The 6,000-nt window shown below is 33.1% G+C and overlaps 1 protein-coding gene across 1 annotated transcript in view; it reads right to left on the bottom strand.

The window, feature by feature from the left end:
• Positions 1–5,423, bottom strand: part of LOC145665892 (chymotrypsin-like elastase family member 1) — a 144,107-nt gene extending 138,684 nt beyond the window's left edge. The window contains exon 1 of the mRNA XM_081733000.1: positions 5,396–5,423. The gene's annotated coding sequence lies outside the window, so the exon portion shown is untranslated. The remainder of the gene's footprint in view (positions 1–5,395) is intronic.
• Positions 5,424–6,000: the final 577 nt, after the last annotated feature.

Here is a 6,000-nt window from a genome sequence, read left to right on the forward strand (position 1 = left end):
AAAATACACAAGTAGGTTCGATTGGACCCCCAAGTTTCACGCGCGCGGATTAAATACATCGCCTTTGGTTATGTTTCAGCATTACCTTTATATTTAAGAAATATGAAATAAAAAACAAATATAATGTAAGTACGTACGTTTGGCACTCTACCGTAAACAACAAAATTCACTTGGCAGCTAGCGTGTTAACATATTTTGGGGATTTAATTTCCTTTTCATTTACTAGCGTCTTAGACGTTCGTGGTATAATTTGAACTGAAGTCAGGCCACGGCGTTACCCTGCCTTGAAGCATCCAATTTTTGACAAGAGATAGCCATTTTTCCACCGCTGGTCAACTGATGCTTTCGGCATAAGGTTTTTTGAGTTTTAGACTGTTTTCATTATAAGTATTATTTTTTTTCATTTCATAGAAAACAAAACTCCTAACAAGTATAACAGTACGTTTGGGTGTGCCTGCAACACATCATGCCTTCGAGAGCCGACGGTTAGATATTTTTATTTCCCGAATATACAGTAGACTGGATACAATGTTGAACACAACAATTAGGAATGTATATTACTGAATCGTAATATAATTTAATTATAAAGAAATACCCGAAGAGATATATTTAAACTGTAGTTTCACGTAATATTTAGTATCGATGCTCATCTAAATTCTACAATATCATCCACTATAACTATTCCTATCAATTATTTTCAACAAATTGCTTGTGACAATTCAGATTTGAATTTTATGAATACTGTTTTTACATGACAGTTATTACTTTATTATGACCGAAAAAAATTTTTTCGTCGTTATTAAGACACTGAATTCATAAAGGTGTGCAATTCTCTGAAAATGCTTCACACCGAGTTTTCCACCTTAATTAACAGCGATGTTCTGGAGCGATGGAATAAGCGTTGGTTTGACATCTTGATGGACCTGGGTTCTTTTCCCGCTGAGTAATAAAAGGAAAAAGTATCATCTGTGATATTGATACGTGTTATGTAAGATAACATGGAATATATTCAACTTCCCTAGGTTTTACTATTGAGATGACTTTCTTCAGTTTACTCGCAATATAAAAGTAAGTACCGATAACAAATACTACCTTACATCAGTCGTATCAACCGTGATTCTTACAGCGAACGTAACTTTTTTACCAAACAATTGATGAATACCATAAGGTCTATCGTTTGTATCGGTCAAACATACAATTGATCAAAAACCAAAATTTGTTGTTTTCCTGCAATTGTTTACAAAGTTCTACTATTTATTGTACTACTACTACTGCTGCTACACACAGTAATGTTGTAAGCAATTCACCATTTCAAATACGTTCCATATTAACAAAAAGACTTGAACTTCAACCAAGAAGTTCATAAAATATAAAATATGTAGTCTTGCCTCGACTTTACAATAATAGTATAATAATAATAATAATAATAATAATAATAATAATAATAATAATAATAATAATAATAAAGAAACAATAGAATTACAATACAATTTACGTAAATAATACTTTCCAATAAAGGAAAAAATAATTACCAAGACGGGATTCGAACCCGAGTTTTTGAGGCATGAGTTGCATACTTTATCATTGTGCTACAAATTTCTCATGTAATGATAACAAAATATGCTAATAGTTACGGAAGATAAAACTAGAACTTTCTATTTCTATATGTGTCAATACAATTCAAAGAATACGAGATAAATATATTCTGCCTTTTCTTCTTTGAAAATTAGAAGCTAAGGTTAGGAATAATTGGGACCATCGGTGAAAGCCATGAGCTATCCTTAATATGTATTTATTTCAGAAACAAATTTTGCCGGGGGGTGCAATTATTATTCAGAGGTCGAGTACAGTAGATTTTGGATTTAACGACACTTTCAGCAGCGAGTCTATGCGAGATAGATACTGAGTAACATGGAAACCTTAGTATGTGACTCGGATCTCAGCTTGCTGATTAATCGGGAGTTCACTTGTTATTTTACACGGTGCTATTCAATTTATTATTATGTTGGAATAATGTCTGGAATAAACGCTGACTTCAACATCAAGAATGCTTCGTTATATTTTCCTGATTAACGAAGGTATATTTAACTTGTTTTTAAGTTAAATAAGAAAATATTCAGCATTCCATCGTGACCCTTGCATAAGAAACGTCTCCCTATCCGAGCATACGTATCTTGTGTATAATCGTACATGCAAAGAATTTAACTAGCTAATAGATATGACTAGCTAATTTCACAGCTACTAGCACTTCTGAACTTTTTCCCTACGTCGGACGAGTTTAATGCCTATGTTACCATATTTACTTCAGAAATCACCTATGTATTATAAGTGTGTGTCTCCACTACCAGCTCAACAGCCTATCAGCCTAAATTGCCTCCGCACTATCTGCTTCAAGTGAAACGTTACATATTGAAACTCCTTAAGAACATAATACGATACAGCTGTTCATATTCACCATCGATACGAAGTTCCATCACTATCAATTCAAACATTGTCAATGAGTCAAAACTTACAATAACCTTGCTGACACTACATATCCTTCAAGCGTCTAGGAATGTCTTAGCACAATCTGAGGCAAATAGAGGAAAACCTTATATACTACCTCAACAAAAACAAATCTTGTACTACCTTTTCCGATGAAGAGATCAACAAACTTTGTTTTAATATTTACAAGAGAACTTTACACCATACACTATTTTTCCCTCATCTGGAAATCGTAACTATCTTTTGCCTTACAGGACCTCACATTTCATATGTTTGTTTCTCATATTACCTCATTAATCAACATAATTAAATGTTTCTCTTTGTTTCGATTCCATCGAGTCATATTTCTCTGTTTTTCATCTTGTCTCTTTAGAACAGACATTTTTCATCTTTGAATTGGACACGTCTAAACCAAACAAACCAGAGATTACAATCAGTCTTCGAATCGACCTATATTTCTTACTTTCACATTTAGTAAAACTTTTGAATGAGTTCTCATCAATAGATGCCTTCCATCTGTCAATACATATTAACCCTTCCATCTTTTGAAGCCGGGTACCACCTATTTCACTCCAGTAACGATCACTTTCAAGATCTACGCACAACCATTAAAAATCACTATAATTATGTCCTTCCTTTCTGTATTGTTCTGTATGACTTCAAAACATTTTTCGATAATGTGTGGCATATTTCTCTCAGCTTGAAGCGCACCAAATTTCAATTTTTCATATTCACATATGTTCTATTTTTCACTTTCTGGCCTACCGTATAAAATATGATAATAACTAATCAACAATCCTACAAAGATGTATATTACGTTCTATTTTCCTAAGTTCTGGTGTCTTATGGCTCAGCTGTGTTTCAATTCATTATTTACTGCTCCTTTCGATTTTCCATCTCTTCACGCCGACGTTTATACTTTCCAATATGGGACTGTGATTGCGTCCTACTTGTTGAAGGTCGTACCATCAACTATATCAACATCACATCATCCTACAGAATCTGTCATGGAATCCATTCCTTTATTCTGTCTCAGTTAAATATAAATATATCTGTTACTCTGAAACAATTACTTATATTGGTATTGTGGTCACCCACCAACTCACCTAGTTTTCTCTTCTTAGATATATGACCTCTGAATCGTCTTAAACGTCTCATTAACATTACGTGAAGTCTGAACTCTGCCATCGTTGTCAACACATAAAAAGCGCTTTTCCCTCAATCCTTAACTACGGTTATACTGTTTGGATATTAGCTTCCAGTTCCTACTACTACAAACCAGCAGTGTTTTGTGCGTCATATCTTCCTTACTGCTAGTAGAATTTCTCTGCCTAGTCCTGCTCGATACCTATGTTTACTCAATACTTTTTCGACACGACTTTTTTCCTCGAAACTTTTCGACAATATTTCATCAATATTCGCTATACGGAGATAAAAATACTCTTAGCCAGCATACACTACCTTGCAATCTCATCAATTCGCCACCAGTATTATTATCTTCCTCTAAATTTGCTGTTTACACTGTACTGCTATACCTTGCAACCAAATCACCCAAACTCGACATGCCTACTGTTCATTAGCAACCTTTCCCTAAGAGAAGATGTATCCTTTTTCAGGGTGGCTAATCTTTGGTGTTCCAGAAAACTGCGTGCATTACCTAAATTATTATGTAATTACTTAATTTTAGTATTGCTTTATATAGTTGCTTTCGCAATAGAATGTCCGCTTTCATAACCTATTTACAATATTAATCGACTACCATTTTAATCTTACCATCAACCTATCAATCTAAGTTTATTAACCTCGATTATTCTTCATACGATTTATTATTTTATTGTCTTGTGTTTGCAAATTTCTTCTCGTAGTCTTTTCAACTGTACTCCTCTCACGCCGACGCAAATACTCTTTGCTCTACGAACGCTATTTATATGTTTACTTTATTCTGATGAAATGTGAAAAAAACTGTTTTGTTGTAGTTTCGATCTGTTACCTTCTACAACCTTCGTATGTTTACGAAAATCTCACTAATTTAGAGTGACTGCTTCATTTCTTGCTATCGACTTGATTTTACATTTCGTTACAGAACAGAATGCATCTGCAAATAAATAAATATGTTTCCTTAGTAATCTATTGTTGAAGTATTCGAATCCGTGTTGCATAATATTCTACATGGAATGTGTTGTTAATACTCAAAAGTTTAGAATAGGACATGGTGGTTCAGTGGTCGATCACTTACCTCTAGTGCGTGGTATGTATGTTTCTATTCCCGGCGAATAAAATGTGTGGACAATATCGTGCTCGTAGATTTTTTTGGGGTACTCCAGTTTCCCTCTACTTTCCCTTTCCATCAATTGATCGATAATCATTGGGTTGCTTTTATCGTCGTCTTCCTTAGCCTAACAGGTTATAATCGGGTTACGTTCCAGTCAAGGATTTTGTTTCATTCATTATTTTAATATCAGTATTACGTAGAACGTTTCTTTAAATTCTCCCGTAGAAAACGTTGAGTTTTAGATGGAAGCTTAAGTGATATTCTATTAAGAGTATTCCGGTTAATCAATATGGATTAACTTATTGTACTAAGCGTAAATTTCAAGGATTCAGGGTATGATAATTCATTTATATGCTGGCAGATCTTTTATTAAAATATTAAAATTGTAGCAAATTAAAAGTAAAAGTATATCTAAAGTTGGAAAACATTTTTGATTTCAATGTATAGTTTAAAATTAAAATTAATTTTCGCAGTATTCGTGTTATTATATCTTGGAGTCGCATAGTTGGTTTGATAGATAGATAATTTCTATAAATAAAATGTTACTTTACCGTAGATTCACAATAGTAAATAACTAATGAACCAATAACAGCCCTTCAACAAAACATAATATCTACCTTTTGAAAGAAATGGTCTTACCTGTATTAGCCCTTGATTCTAGAGCACCACATACCTAGAATAAAGAGTAAGAAGAATTATATCGATTCGAAATAATAGGTTAATATACAGAAAGTAGAAAATCTACTGAGTTCAATTCATTTTATTCAAAATAATAATACTATAAACTTATGTGTGATATCCTTGGATCCATGGTTCATTTTACACATAATAAGATACAGGATAAAAGTACTAGCAAAATTTGTCTTTAAAATTATACAGCCATTAACAATTTGCATGAAATACTCTGTTGAAGAGAGGAATTCTTAGACATATGATGAGACAATAAGTTCAAGAGAAGTAAACAGTGTATTAAGTAATGCATGAATAGCACTCGATATTAATAGCATATAAGCACTATTTTCTCCAGTTAAGAATTAAATTATATTTCACGTCATGAAAAGTGGAATTTTTTCAGGTTAAAAGTTTAAGTGTAATCAGTATGTCCATTACTGTATGTTTTACAGTTTGATACTGTTAGTTTGTACTCTGAGTGCTATTGTTGATTAGGTAGCTCTGCTTTTATCTGTTTTGTGTCGCTTAAAGGGCCGAAATAACCGAATATGAAAATATACCGCGACTAACAT

This window comes from Thermobia domestica, chromosome 1, assembly GCF_964235325.1.
Source record: "Thermobia domestica chromosome 1, izTheDome1.hap1.1, whole genome shotgun sequence".
Classification (NCBI taxonomy): domain Eukaryota; kingdom Metazoa; phylum Arthropoda; class Insecta; order Zygentoma; family Lepismatidae; genus Thermobia; species Thermobia domestica.